This window comes from Hippocampus bargibanti, linkage group LG19 (assembly GCF_051943395.1).
Source record: "Hippocampus bargibanti isolate YZ-2025 linkage group LG19, ASM5194339v1, whole genome shotgun sequence".
NCBI lineage: Eukaryota > Metazoa > Chordata > Actinopteri > Syngnathiformes > Syngnathidae > Hippocampus > Hippocampus bargibanti.
This window is the reverse complement of record NC_142752.1, coordinates 14,159,232-14,175,357: the sequence shown is the minus strand read 5'-3', so window position 1 is coordinate 14,175,357 and position 16,126 is coordinate 14,159,232.

The following is a 16,126-nucleotide window of genomic DNA, read 5'->3' as shown; positions in this document are numbered from 1 at the left end:
ATCCTGGGCCTATCTACTTTTAATAAAACTCGTCTGTTCTCTATTGATAATATCAGGCATGACTGACTTGTATCTTTTTGCCATAATCCAAGTATATATTTTGTAGTCGACATTAAGTATGGATATTGGTCTGAAGCTACTGCATAACTCTTTATTGTTACCCTCTTTTGGTATTATAGAGATGATCGCCTCTTTCCATGATGGGGGAATTTTGCCCTCCTTCCTGGTATATCTGAGTGAAGATAACAAAAGTGGGCCTAGTTCTTGTCTAAATATCTTGTAGAACTCTAGAGAAGCCATCACTACCCGCAGCTTGACCTTTTTTTTTGTTCCATTGATCGCCACCTCCATTTATTTTCCGTTATCTCAGAGTTCAGGAATTCATTATCTTCTTCCCTTATCGATGGTAATTTCAGACCGCCCAAAAGTTTTGCAATTCTCTCATCTGCTGCCTTCGGTTGTGTATATAGAGTTTTATAATATTGCTCAAATGCTTCCTCTATTTCCTTTGGTTCTTTTAATATCGTTTTAGTATTGGGATACCGAATCTTCTGCATTGTGTTTAGCGCTTGTTGTGTCCTCAACCTTCTTGACAGTAATTTATTTGCTTTGGGTCCTCCTTCATAGTAAATCTGTTTTACAAAACATGCTCTTTTTTCCACTTCCGTTAATAAGATTAGATTTATTTCCCTTTTGGTTTCTGTAATCTTTGTTAATATCTCTGTATTGTTTGTCGTTTTGTGTTGGTCTTCTAGTTCTTTCAATCGTCTCGTTAAGGTTTTACATAATTTTTGTCTTGTCTTTTTACAATGTATTGCATGTGCTGTACATTTCCCTTTTATAACTGCTTTCAGCGCATCCCACACAATATTTGGATTCGCTTCTCCATGATCATTTTCTTCCCTATATTTGATTATATCCCCCTTTAGTTCCTGTACTAGTTCCTTGTCATTCAATAACCCTGTGTTCAATCTCCAAGTTGTGTTTTTCCTTCTACTGTTCAATTTCACTGTCATACAAACGGCACTGCGCTCTGATAAATCTGTGACATCGATCCTACATTCTTCCACTCTGTCTTCGATCTTCATGAAAAAAAGTCTATTCTAGCATAGATTGCATGTGGATTGGAGTAATGTGTGTAATCTCTATAATGTGTGTGAGTCCCTCCATACACCTATTATCCCGAGTTGTTTTATTTGTGTTAATGTACTTGGTTATGTGTAATCTAGATTTCTTTGTGCTTGTTGGTCGAGCACCACATTGAAGTCTCTTGCACATATCACGATCCCATCCGTTTCCACCGCTATAACATTGAAAAGATTCTCCAAAAAGCTTTTGTCACTATCTGGTGGGGCATATACATTGATTAATGTCACCTTCTCTGCTTCCATCGTCCCTTTGACCACAATATAACTGCCCCCTTTATCTTTTAGTTCTTTGTCAATTTCAAATTTCACTGTTTTTTATTAATACAGCCACCCCTCTCCTGTGGCTTTCTTTAAATGAACTATAGAATGTATTAGTGTATCCATATCTTAAATTTCTCATGTTCTTGCGATGTTTGGTGTGTTTCTTGTAGAAAAATGACTTGTATCTCTTCCTTTCATAGTTTTGTCAACAGTTTCCCCCTTTTTACTGGGTTGTTGATTCCGTTGACATTTAATGGCACCACTTTAATATTTCTATCTTGTGTTGTAATTCTTAGCTTTTTCTTTTGTAACCCACGTGTCACCGATCACTATATAAGTACAAACAATAATAACGGTAAAACACAAAAAATAGATACATTTCACTCCAAACGTGAACTTCCAAAGCATTTAGGGGTCCCTGTTTAACTCCCCTTTCCCCTGTTGGTGGGTGAGGGGTGTTGCCTCTCCTAATGAGAGGGCCCCTCGAGTGGCAGAGATCACCTCCGTCGCTGATCTCTCAACCTCACTGCAAATGTCCAACAATTCAGTTCTAGGAGCTCCCGGCTGGAGCTTTGCAGACTGTCAAACATCCTTTGGCTTATATTTTAAATGTATTGTTTTTGGGAGAAACCCTCTTATCTGCGGAATTGTTTCTCTATATATCCTAATTATACAATACAATATCCCAAATCGGGCGGCCCGGCAGTCGAGTGGTTAGCACACCGTCTTCACAGTGCATAGGTCGTGGGTTCGCGTCCCGGTCCAGCCTCCCTGTGTGGAGTTTGCATGTTCTCCCCGGACCCGCGTGGGTTTTCTCCGGGTCCTCCGGTTTCCTCCCACACTCCAAAAACATGCATGTCAGGCAGATTGACCACTCCAAATTGTCTCTAGGTGTGAGTGTGAGAGTGACTGTATGTCTTTGTGTGCCCTGCGATTGGCTGGCAACCAATTTAGGGTGTCCCCCGCCTGGTGCCCGAAGACAGCTGAGATAGGCTCCAGCAACCCCCGCGACCTTAATGAGGAATAAGCGGTACGGAAAATGAGATGAGAATATCCCAAATCTTTCAACAAACACATTGCCAATTATGAATCAATTAACCCCCTTTAAATTCCTTCAACAATATTCCCACATTGAATTAATTTCCTTCTCAACAACCGTCGATCTAAAGAAAATGATTTTAAAGCAAGTTATGTGGATTTCACTTGTTATTTGTAGGCTTTGTAGACTTGTCTTTCTGTCGGAGTTCTTTCTTTCATTCTCCCTGTGTCTTTCGTGTAATCTCGTCTTTATCGCTTAGTTTTTGTCCAGTTTGTCCAGCGCTCACTCCAATCTCTGTAGTATTGTCGGACTCACTACTCCAGGGTTTGGCACCCGCCATCCTCTCAGCCATTGTTGTCGCTTCCACCGGCGGCCGCCGAGTCAGACCGCGCGGAGCGCAGTGTAAGGCCCGTGCCTGGTGACCTGTTCCCAGCATCAGCCAGACACAGACCCACCTACGGCCATGGTGCTCGCTGCCGCCTCTCCCCGCGCCCGCACAGCTTCGCCTCAGCCAGCGGAGCAAGACCGCACGCCGAGCGCAAGGCAAGGCGCCCGACGCCGCCCGCCCCGCGTCCGCAGCTTCACCAGTTGCTGTGGGTTCCGCCAAAGGCCGGCGGGTAAGACCGGGCGCGGAGTGGGGCCGGCGACCGGTGACCCGTTCCCAGAGTCGACTGGCCACAGATCTGCCCGCAACCATGGCGCCCGCCGCCGCCCCACCCCCGCGTCCGCGCAGTTTAGCCACAGTTGGCGGAGCGAGACCGCCCGGTGGCCTGTTGCGAGAATCACCAGGCCCAGACCCGTCTGCAGCCGCCGGCGCCTCACCCGCCAGATCCGTCAATTCCATGATCGATCGTCAAACAACGGTCACTTTCAGGGCCTCACGCAACCGTGTCCCCGTTTGCCAGTGCTCCTCCGCTCACCGGTATTGCTCGAATATTTGCTTTGCCATCTCCGGATCTCTTCTCCCGTTAGGGACAGGTTTTTTTTCATATGTGTTTCAAGAGGAAGTTGAACTAGTTCAGTATGTTGACCGAGTAAAGCAAGGCGCGCCTGCTAATGTATTTGGCAAAGCGGGTCAACCGGTCCCCTTAAGGCCGATTGGCGACCTTGTCCTTGGCAGCCTCTGCTAGCGTATGGGTGCTGGATTCATACCTGTCACATCTATGACCGGCAGGAGCCCGCCCTTGGCGCCTACGATGTCTAGCCTGAGGGTCCTGCCCTTGCTATCGGTCATCAGCATTTTGCGATCAACCATCCATTGCAGGTTGACCATTCTCCGGACTAGGGCGGTACAGAGCTTGTTGTTTCTCAGGATGATGTCCTTGAGCACGACGCAGTGGCCGAGCACGTGGGCCTGTGTCTCATAGGCGAGGTTGCACGCCCTTGCACGGGCCTTTTGGGTTGCTCCTGCCTACCATGGCTCCTGGGAGGGCATTGCCGGCCCTAAGTGCTATGGCCCTTATGTAGTGTTTGGGACAGATGATTTTATTTAGATGGTCCCTGATCCAGGAGTTGCTCAGCTTGTCCCCTCTGAACACTGCAACTCCCCGGCCCTGGACCTCCAGGCGTTCCCAGATCTTGTTTTCGACACCTCTTCAGCAGGGCAGTTTCAGCACTGATAGAGTGGAGCATGGCGCACCTACTGATATACTTTGCGAACCGGGTCAACTGGATGCCTTTAAGGCCAATTGTCTGAAGGACAACATCATTACACACGAGCCATTTACCACGCGCACCCAGTGGGAAGCCGAAGACCAGGACCCTGTCCATCTGCCGGGCTACTCCAAGGATCCTCGCCACTTCTGTGTATTTTGCGGCTTTGTCCCTGGCCGCGGCAGTCAGTGCGTGGGTGTTGGATTCATATCGGACTGTCACGTCTATGACTAGCAGGAGCCCACCCTTAGCGCCTACAATGTCTAGCTTGAGCGTCCTGCCCTCGCTGTCGGTCACCAGCACTTCCCAGTCTACCATCCACCTCAGGCCGGTCATTTTTCTGGCAAGGGCGGTGCAGTTTGTTGTGTCTTCGGACGATGACGTCTTTAAGCGTGGCACAGTGGCCGAGCACGTGGGCCTGCGACTCTGGGGCAAGATTGCATGCCCTGCAGATAGTTGGTCCACACGGGCTGCCCCTGCCTCCCCAGGTGTTCGGGAGGGCTTTACCGGCCCTGAGCGGCAAGGCCCTTATGTAATGTTTGGGGCGAATGACCCTGCTACGGTGGTCCCTAATCCAGGAATTACTCAATTTGTCGTTACGGAAAACTGCCACTCCCCGTCCCTGGACCTCCAGGTGCTCCCAGGCCTTATTGTTAGCGCTCCTCCAGCATGGGAGGCTCGGGAGTAGAGGATTCCGTTGCACATGCTCTGTTTTAGATGGAGCCACTCCTTAACCACACTCCTAATCGCCCCATCCAATCGATTTTGCAATTCGATTGGGGCATAGTGCAGCCTCGGAAACAAGAACCCGTTCAGGATGGTGACCTTTTGGCTAGGCTTCAAAGAAACCTGGCCTATTGCCCCCAGCCATTCCTGTGTTTGTTCAACCATGTCCTGGTAAGCAATTCCAGTTGTGGGGCTAATGCACACCCCCAGGTATTTGACCAGGATAGAGCGCATCCAGCGCCAGGTTAAAAAGTAGGGGGCGACATGTGGTCCCCTTGCTTCACCCCCACTTACATTCAGATAAAGTTGGACCTGGCCCTCCCACATGATATACGTGTTAAGCAGTCCCGGTAGGCGTTCCGTATCAGCTCGCGGATGTGTCTATCCAGTCCAGCGCGGCATAGTGCAACTTGTGGCGGTGGTCGACCGTGTCAAAGGCTTTGGCAAAGTCTATGAATACGACCGCCAGGTCCTTCCTATCGCGGGCGGTTTTCCTAATGATGTAGTCCAGGATGGTTTGGTTTTCTCCATATCCATCAGTGCTCCGCGAGAACCTCTTCTGCCTGGGTGTATCGGGCAGGCCCGGCTCAGCCTCTTGGTCATGATCTGCATAAAGAGCCTCATGAGGATGAAGCTGATTGTAATCGACCTCCAGTTGGTCACCTTGCCGATCTCGCGTGGGTCCTGGGACTTAGGAATGAGTGTGGTCCGACATACCTTGACGGCGGTCGGAATGGCTCCATGTACGAGCCACAAGGTGAAGAAGGCGGCCAGCGCGGTACCATGTGGATCGTGGTCAGGGAGTGTCTTCTTGGTGATCCCATCTGGCCCTGGGGTGGAGTTGTTTTTTATCGTCTCAAGGTTCCAAAGGGCTTCCAGCGGCCAGACAGGTGCACATAAGAGTTCGTTCTTCGCTGTCGTGCCGGAGCGGAACCGGCCCAGTTTCCGGAACCTGTGGTGGTCACACCACCGGTCTCGGAAGTGGGCTTCTACTACCTCCATCGGTAGGGCTCATTTGAGGAGGTCCGACCCATCCACGATGGCCTTCGCCAGACATTGGTCAGTACAGTAAAACGACTGATAGTATATGTAGAAGTCCCTGCTCCCCTCTTTCCGTGCCAGCATTTCACCATGCCCGGTGTAAGCGGTGGTGCGACGCTTGGGCCATGCTGGGGCGGTGGAGGAGCGATTTACCTCCCTGATGACCGTCTCCATGGCCCTCTCCCCAGCCTCTTCGGTGGCGCCGGCTGCAGACCTCAGGGCAGCTGACTCATCTCTGCCGGACATTGTGTCGCCTCCAATCGATTCCATCACTTTCTCAAGGAAACTCGCGTTGGCCTGCGTGAGGGGTAGTCGGGGCTCCCTGGGGCCGGGCCCGCCGATTGTTTCAGCATCGGCCAGAGGGAGTTTGATGGCAAGTTGTGTCTGCTTGAGGATTGTCCATTCTCTACGCGCCTGACAAACTGTGAGACGTCCTCCCAACTCCTCAGCCACCCGCTGAAATGCTTCCCTGGTTTCGCCTAGGGCCCCAACCGTGCTTCAGATGAGTTCCCTGGAGTCGGGGGACCAGTTCCCTCCGGATTCCGGGCTGCGGCCTTTGAGGTGTGCCCATTCGACCGGGTGAACGTGCCTCATGTGTTGCGAGACTCCCCTCTTCATTTAAAACCGCCGTGGGCACCTCATGCACCCTAGTGCCCCCACGGCTGCGGGCTTCTGGGTGATGCACTTGGGGAAGTGACAAGCGATGGGGTGGCATTTCTCAGACGTCTTGCTGCATTTCCGGCAGACGAACAGGGCTGTGGCATTGCTGTGTTTGATTTTCATGTGTCTCACGAGCACCATGATGCGCATCACAACTTGCCCACAGAGGGGGCAGGCTAGGTTATATCGGGGTAGTGTAATTTTAACGATGAGGGGCCCTGGGTGCCCGGAACGTTCCCATGCCCCTCGGACATTGGCCGGCGCAAGGTGCTTGGTGCGGGCCCTTGATTCGCAATTACTACGCTCGTAGCCTGGCTCGGATCGCCCGTGTCCGATGCGGGGGCCCAGGGCCCTATAACTGTCCCTCTCCACTTGGGTCGCGGCAGGTGCGCGCTCGTTGTGGTTCGTGGCCTCTTTTTGGGCTGGCCGTTCGGGTTCAATCCGGTGTCCTCGTTGCTCATCCTGTCAGAGGAGAGGGTAGGGGTTAGTAGCGGTCGTGCCGAGTCTCGTGCTCTCACCCCCATGTTAGTTGACACCACACAATGAACACACGGCCAGCACGGTTCCCAGAGGCTTTTATTGGATTTGGCTTTAGTACACTCTGCTTCCTGGCGTGCACCTCCCACTGTGTGGGCCGGTGGGGAGGAAGGAGGGACTAAGGGCCCGCCCTGGGGCTGCATCATTGACCCCCGACACCCGTGTGCATGCGACGAGTTAGCCATGGAACGTGCATGTAGCGCGAAGACTGGGGTGGATTTACGCACCAGTCAAACTCCCCACCTGCCACTGTCCCCGGAGTGGGTCGCGCCCGGTACACCGCGGCGGGCGCCCCCGCATGGGCACTTGGAACCAGAAACGAGAGCCACGTGCAGGCTCGTCCTCCCGCGCCGGGTGACCTGTTCCCAGAATTACCAGAAAACAGACCCGACGCCGCCCGCACCCATGAAGCGTGACTGCACGCCGGGCGTGGGCTTTGCAGGTGACCTGTTCCCAGAATCACCCGGCCCAGACCCGTCTGCGCCCGCCGTCGCCTCACCTGCCAGATCTGTCAATTCAATGATTGATCGCTAACCAACAGTCACTTTCAGGGCCTCACGCAACCGTGTCGACGTTTGCCAGTGCTCCTGCGGTCACCGGTATTGCTCAAATATTTGCTACCACCACCATTGCCATCTTCGGATCGCCTCTCCCCTTAGGGACAGTTTTTTTTCATATGTTTTTTAAAAGGGAGTTGAACTAGTTCAGTATGTTGATCCAGCGAAGCTATGCGCGCCTGCTAATGTATTTGGCAAAGCGGGTCAACCGGTCCCCCTTAAGGCCGATTGTCCGGAGGACCACGTCGTTGCACGTGGGCCACTTACCCCGGTGGGAAACCAAAAACCACGACTCTGCCCATCTGTCAACGTACCCCAAGGATCTCCATTGCCTCTGCTCGCGTGCGGGTACTGGATTCACACCTAACTGTCACATCTATGACCGGCTGGAGCCCGCCCTTGGCGCCTACAATGTCTAGCCTGAGGGTCCTGCCCTTGCTATCGGTCACCAGTATTTTGCGATCAACCATCCATTGCAGGTTGACCATTCTCCAAACTAGGGCGGTACAGAGCTTGTTGTGTCTCAGGATGATGTTGTCCTTGAGTGCGACGCAGTGGCCGAGCACGTGGGCCTGTGTCTCATAGGCGAGGTTGCACGCCCTACATGTAACCGGGCCTTTTGGGTTGCTCCTGCCTACCTTGGCTCCTGGGAGGGCATTGCCGGCCCTAAGTGCTATGGCCCTTATGTAGTGTTTAGGAGAGATGATTTTATATAGATGGTCCCTGATCCAGGAATTGGTCAGCTTGTCCTCTCTGAACACTGCAACTCCCTGGCCCTGGACCTCCAGGCGTTCCCAGATCCTGTTTTCGACACCTCTCAAGCAGGGGTTTCGGCACTGGGGTAGGGTCCGAGCCGGTGATGGTGGGGAGGTCCTCCCCTCGCCCCCGGCCATCTTCCACCACAGTGCCCATGTGGGCCGTACGGTGACTGCGTGGGCTGCGGTGCGAGTCCAGTGGTCTTCACTGGAGCACATGCGCCACAGCCTCTTAACCAGTATGTGTTGTTCCAATCTGGTGATCCCCAGGCCCCCATCTTGGACACAGGAGTAGAGGAATCCATTGCAGGTGCTCCGCTTAAGGTGAAGCCAATCCTTGACAGCGCTCCTCACTATCCTGTCGATACCTCTCAATCTTGTGATGGGGGCCCGTCTCATGGCTGCGGTGTAGAGCAGCCTCGGCATGAAGAATTTGTTCAGGAGGATGATTCTCTGGCGGGGGGCGGCGTCTCCCACTTATCCTACACCCCTCATGTCTTCACAGTGCCAGACTAGAGTCAGGCTCAATAGGGTCTTCTTTCTCTGCTGATTCCGCCAAGCATGTTCCATTGGCTGTGGTTTCACTAGAGGGTGGGTCGGGACAGTGGGAATTCATTGAACCGAGGCCGAGATACGCCCGTTCATGCCCACCTTCGGTGTTCGAAAGCCGGCTTGAAGACCTCCGGAGACGCCCGCTGTCAAACTTCCAGGGAAGCAACATCACCCCCCAGCTCATTCCTCTCTGACGCGGTTCCCCGGGTGGCGTCTGGAGACCGGCTCTCGCCGCCTTGCTGGAGCCCAAACACTTAGAAAATATTCATTAAACCGAGGCCGAGATCATCCGGTGCCTGCCTGCCTATGATGCTCGAAAGCCGGCTTGAAGTCCTCAGCAGACGCCCGCTGTAATACTTCCAGGGAAGCACCGTCACCCCCCTAGCTCATTGACGCCGACGCGGTTCCCCAGGCGGTGTCTGGGGTCCGGCTCTCACCGCCTGGGGGGCGTTTGCCCCCGGCTCTGGTTCCCCGGGCGGCGTCTAGGGACTGGCTCTCACTGCCTGGGAGGCGTTTACCCCCAGCTCTGGTTCCCCGGGCGGCGTCTGGGGACCGGCTCTCGCCGCCTTGCTGGAGCCCAAACACTTAGAAAATGTTCATTAAACCGAGGCGAGATCATCCGTTGCCTGCCCGCCTATGGTGCTCGAATGTCGGCTTGAAGACCTCAGCAGATGCCCGCTGTAATACTTCGAGGGAAGCACCGTCAACCCCCAGCTCATTTCCGCCGACGCGGTTCCCCAGGCGGTGTCTGGGGTCCGGCTCTCGCCGTCTGGGAGGCGTTTGCCCCCGGCTTTGGTTCCCCGGGCGGTGTCTGCGTACCATCACTTGCCGCCTGGGAGGCGTTTGCCTCCAGCTCAGTCCTCCTGGGAGGCGTTTGCCCCCGGCTTTGGTTCCCCGGGCGGTGTCTGCGTACCATCACTTGCCGCCTGGGAGGCGTTTGCCTCCAGCTCAGTCTTCCTGGGAGGCGTATGCCTCCAGCTCTCGCTGCCTGGGAGGCATTTACCCCTGGCTCTGGTTCCCTGGGAGGCATTTACCTCCAGCTCAGTCCGAAACCAAACGGCTCGGTTTCGGGTTCCACTGACCCTTGGAAGTCCAGAACTTTTTTTACCCATTCTCAGCGATAACCTTCTGGCCTGTTTTTCGACCCCAGCGCCGCGCCCCAAGTTGCCAGGACCCCTGGTAGTTCCCAAATATTTTTGCCCAGCCTCGAGACTTCATCTCGGACTTTTTTCTCCCCCCAGCGCCGCGCCCCAAGAGTGTTTAAGGCCTCCGTGGATGGCCGGTCTGGCACTTGTCGAATAGAGGCCGACCTTCAGCAGCGGCTACCCGCCTTGGTGGTTCCGTCAGCCTCACCACCTCCATGAATGACATGCTTGACACTTAGAAATTATTTCAAAGTCAGCACTTTGAAAATTTATCAAAGTGAACACTGAAAATATTCAACACTTTGAAAATATTGGAGACTGACCTTCAGCCGCGGCTATCCGCCTTTGGTGGTTCCCCGTCGGAATCGATTCTCTCCGGCGCCTGGTGCAATCCTCCAGCCAGACTGGTACCTCCATACAGGGCCGGGGAGATGGGTCGGCAGCCGTGGACGGCCAACAAAAGTTTGGATCAAGGGATGACTTTCAATAGATCGTAGTGATCAAGCTGCTCTGTTACTTACGACACCCTGACCCAGAATCAGGTTGTTTGCAGGTCATTTAGCACAGAGTCTTTCATACGCATGCGGTGTAGGTAACTGGAGAGGGTGCGCCCGGATGATGGGGGCCTAGTGTCGAGCGGCGTTCCGCGCGACGGGGGGACCGGCGCCACGGTATTGGCGCGTCTAGGCGGGATTCTGAGTTAGAGGCATTCAGTCATATTCCCGCAGATGGGGCTTCCTCTACCTACATCATGTGTCTTGTGCTTGTACCTGCAAACTGACTGAGCGAGATTCTGACCTAGAGACGTTTGGTCGTCCTCCCGTCAGTGATTCTGTTTTCGGGTCCTCACGTCTCGTGACGCCTCCTCACGTCATCCCCCTTCCAGGACCCTTTTTGAACCATTTTGGGGTTGGGAACCCCTGGCTGATAACGAACCTGCGCCCCGGGTACTGCGACCGCCCCCGTGCAGGGTAAGGCCCGTATTACCATCCCGGAGGGCCACGCTGTCTCGAGTTGTTTTCGCTCCTTTCCCCCCACTCTGGGGGGCTACCTTCGTGTTTCGCGTCGCTTCGCATCTTGTTTGGGCTTGGCGGGGTCTACCCGCCCCGGTGGGGAGTGGGTAGGAACAGTGGGCACTACGACCGTCCGTTCATGCGCTTCACTGGGTGGACGACTTAGCGTCTGGCTTTTGGTTAGGGGGCTCTCCGGGCGAGGCATTTGTTCGTGCCGACACCGGGCATTGGCGTTTGTTGGCGAGGCGTCCCTCCCAATATTTCCACGGAGGCGGCTTTATGGCAAATTTATCCTCGGCCATCGAGTAAGTGTCGTCTCCGTGTGCGCGTGAACGTCTGTTCCCGGATCGCCCGGCGAAGAGGCTCCCCCGGCTGGCATCCGTCCTTCTCACGTAGACCAACTGTGAACCATTTCGGGGTTGGGCTCCCCGGGCTGATAACAGACCCGTTACCTTCGGATACCGGGCCCCGCCGCCCGTCCCTGTGCAGGGTTGGGCCGCGGGACTTTTCGCCGAGGGCCTTTCCGATCTTGACCTTGCGCTCACTCGGTTGCCCACCCAACCTTCATCGTTCGACGTTCGTCGGCGTCCCCGCTTCCTCCCGCTGGCATCCTCTCTGTACGGCTCCGGGGTCGGGGGGGGGGGGGGTGTTCCCGCCATTACCCGTGCTTTGAGACCCTTGGCTCTCGGCACTGGGCGGGAACCACACTGCTCCCGGTCTATAACGGGCCTTCGCGATGCTTAAGATGCCGGGGATCTTCGAGTCTATGGCGTCCTGCCCGCCATTGCTTCTCATCGGGTCTCTCTTTGCTTTCCACCCGTGTGGGTGCCTGTGGTGCCCGCAGGTCAGAGGAGCCGTCCGCTGCGCCGTGGCCGGCGAGGGCCCTCCCAGGCGGGTTCCCCTTTTCATACAGGCGCTCGGTAGCCTGTCTTGCAGGCTCATGGGGGGGTGCCAATCTCTCAGGTGGGTTTGAGTATCGGACCTCTTTTGTCGGGAGCCCTCGTGCGCTCCCTTTTCTTGCCATCGTCTGCCAGTGGGTGGCCCTGGCGGGACTTTAACGTCTGTATACCGTCATTGCCCGATGACCCTTCAGCCCGTACCCACCGGTATGTTGTGGGGTCACGAGACCCCGGAACCCTTTTTACATTATCACCCACCTCCCTGCTGACATCGTCGGACCCAGACACTTACACACCATCGGTATCAATGTACCCCTTACCGCATTCCCCCTCTCTCCAATGTCCCAGTGAACAATTCAACAATTCAACCACCTCTGACAATGAAACGACCTGCCCTCCACCATTATCGCTGTGAACAGTCCCACCACCATAACACATTCCAAGTACATTTTTTTTTTACTATTTCAGGGTAGAGTTAAACGCATTCAAAATGTCAATAGAGAGCACCACCGCCCGCCTGCTCATGTACTTCGCGAATCTGTTGAGGTCCGCTCCCTTGAGCGCGATCGCTCGGAGCACTGCATTATTGCACGCGGGCCACTTGCCGCGGGACCCCAATGGGTATCCGTAGACCAGGCATCGTCTTTGTCATGCAAGATCCTCAGTATTTCCGCCACCTCAGAGTACTTGGCTATTTTGCCCTTGGCGGCCTCGGCCAGGGGGTGGGCGTCCGACTCGTACCTGACTGTGACGTCTACGACTATCAGGACCCCACCCTTAGTCCCCACGATGTCAGGTCTAAGCACCCTCCCGTCCTCACCGGCCACCTCCACTTCTCTCTCGACCGCCCACCGCTGTTTCGTCATTTCTTTGGCCAGAGCCACGCAGAGCTTGTCGTGTCTCCGGATGATGTTATTTTTAAGTGCGGTGCAAGGGCGAGCACCTGGCCCGGTGTTTCAACCCCCAGTCTGCACGCCCTACAGGTGACCAGGCTTCTCGGTGTGTACTTACCTCTCCTGGACTCCTGTAGGGCGTTGCCGGCCCAAAGGGCCACGGCCCTCCCAAAATGTTTAGGGCGGACGACACTGTTCTGGCGCTCCCATATCCAGGAGTTGCTGACCCTGTCCCCCTTGAACACGGCAACCCCTTGTCCTTGTATTTTCAGGCGACTCCATTCCCTGTTCTCTGCGCCTCTCCACGAAGGTAGTTTGAGTTTGTCCTGCGTCAGGGATGGCGGGGGGTGGCCCGCCCCCCCCCCCCCCCCCGGCTGACTTCCACCACACTGCCCATACTGGACTTTTGGTAATGGCCTGAGTTGCCGTCCTGGTCCAGTGGTCCCCGCTCGAGCACATCCTCCAAATCCGTTTTGCCAGGCATCCAGGAACCTGTCTCTCGAGCCTTGTGACGCCGAGGCCTCCGTCCTTGGTCCTCGAGTACAGGACCCCGTTGCTCGTGCTCCTCTTCAGGTGGAACCACTCCTTGACCGCTCTCCTGATCTCCCTATCTATGTGTCCCAATTTGGTGACGGGCCTGGCCCATGGTGGTGGCATATATCAACCTTGTGACCAGGAACCTGTTCAATATAGTCAGTTTTTGGGCTGGCTTCAGGGGGGCGTCTCCCACCCCCTTCAGCCATGCCTGCGTCTGACCGAGTACGTCCTGGTATACAATTCCTTGCGTTGGGCTTATACGCACACCCAGAAACGGGATCGATGCCCCGGCCTCGACCATCGAGATCGGGGCATCGGCCACCGACCAGGGGGGGGGGCGTTGGAGACCCTCCCATCCGTCAACCAGAACCCGCAACACTTCTTGGGTTGGACTGAGAGCCCAGTGTAGCCGCAGAACCTCTCCAGCAACGCCAACTGGGCTCCCATTCGTTCGTACGTTCCACTGACAACCACCAAATCGTCAGCGAACGCCAGGGCGGCCAGCCTTTGCCCGTCCCACTCTAGGCCGACCCCCCCCCCCCCCCCCGCTCAAGGGAAGCAATAAGTGGGTCCAAGGCCAAGTTAAACAGAAGTGGCGATAGTGGGTCCCCCTGCTTGACGCCACTCTCCATCTCGATCGGACCCGACTCATTGCTTTCAGAGACGATCTTCGTGGTGCAGCCGCTGTATGCATCCTTGACCAAGGCCCGGATGTGTCTGTCCACCGCCATACGGCTGAGCGCCCTTACGATGTGGCGGTGGCTAACAGAGTCAAAGGCCCTGGCAAAGTCTACAAAGACGACCCCCAAGTCCTCTTTCCTCTGGACCGCCCGATTTAGGATGAAGTCTAGCATTACGAGGTTCTCCCCACATCCGTCGGCGTTTTTCAGGAATCCTTTTTGCCGGGGGTGGACGGGGCATGCCTGGCCCATCCTCATCGCCACTATCCTCATGAAGAGCCTCACAAGGACAGAGCCGATGGTGATGGGCCTCCAGTTGGTTGGTTTGTTGACTTCTGTGGGGTCTGATGATTTCGGCAACAGCGTGGTGCGGCAGCTCTTAACGGACTCTGAGATGAAGCCACGCACCAGCCATAAGTTGAGTAGCGTGGCTGTCGCCACCCCCCCTATCGTGTTTTCTGAGCTCCCCCACCTTAATACCGTCCGGCCCCGGGGCGGAGTTTTGCCTCATCTCTTTGAGATTCTTGACGACTTCGGGAGGGCGGATTGGCTTGCACAGAGCCCCATTGTCCGTGACCGCATCAGTTCGGAACCGGCCGAGCTTTCTATACTTCCGGAGGTCCTTCCATCACTCCCGGAAGTGGTCCTCCAGCTCCCCCATCGGGACGGGGCATTCAGAGCTTTTCCTACCGACCAGGATGGTGGAGGAGAGTCGACGCATGTCTTTATTATACATGGACTGATGGTACCGGTATTCGTCGACTCTCCTCCTCTTTAGTTCCGGTTGGGCTCCGACCATCCGACTAATTCTTCTGCGCCCTCTGGAGTCATGGGATGTGGGGGGGGGGGGGTTAGGGTTAGTCCTAGTCAGCTCCGTCAACACCAGTTCAACGTCATCCACAGTGGAGCAAGCAATCTCTCTCAACTCCGCGACCTCCCGGGCTCGATGCTCTCCCTCCCCCTCAATTGCTCGGATCATCCTCTCCAGGAACTCCTCTTTGGTCTGGGTAACTGGGGGCTGGGCAGGACTCGTATTCACTCCGGGTGCGGGTTTCAATCTGCCCCACAGGAGCTCGGCATGTTCGCGAATGGTCGACTCCATGGTGGCCCATTCACGGCGCACCTGGGCTCCTGTGAGGTGTTTACTCAATTCCCCGGCCACCCTCTTAAAGGCTCCCTTGTCCGTCCCCATGGTCGAGATCCTCCGCTTGACGTACTCCCTGGAAGCGGGGGACAAGGATCATCTTGGTTTTTGGAGCGCAAGCCTTCTTCTGGTGGGACCACTCAGTCGGGTGAGCGTGCCTCATATGCTGGGAGACGCCTATTTTGGTGGGGAAGTTGCGCAGACAGCATGCCCATTTGAACGCTCCGGTCTTGGTGGGCTCCCAGCCTTTGCATTTCGGTACATGGCACGTGATAGGGTGACACCTGGGGGAAGTCTTGCCGCATTTTCGACATGCAAACTGCAACTCCGCCCGAGCATGTTTAATCTGGAAATGCTTGGTCACTGCCAATACTCCTTCCAGGAGTTGCCCGCACAGTGGGCATGCTTTGTTTACTCTAGGTATGCCGATCTGTACAGGACCGGTGTTTCTTATGCTGGGTGCCCCCCTCGCCTTTCCATCGACCGCTCGGCACCCCGAAGTGGAGGGGATGGGTTGTGGGGTTTCGGTAGTGCGCCCACCTCCACGGTTCTCAACACCCCTTATAGGTGTGGGGACCCTGGGCCTCTCAACTCCCTCCTTCCCCTCAAGCGACAGGGGTTCCATGCGTGCTTCGGCACCGGTCTCCTCCTCAGACCTCACGCACTATTACTATTATATACTATTCGCTCCGCTACTGGCAGCCACGGTTCTAAGGGGCATTGAAGAGAAGGTTAGCTGTCGTGCCCACGTGCTCGTGGCGCCCCGTACCCCATAGAGCGACACCACTCAATGAGCACACGAGTCGAGTCCCGGTATCCAATCACCTTTAATTGTGCACTCCACAGTACGTTCACGGAAGGCCCAGTCCTCTTCCTCTGTAGTCCT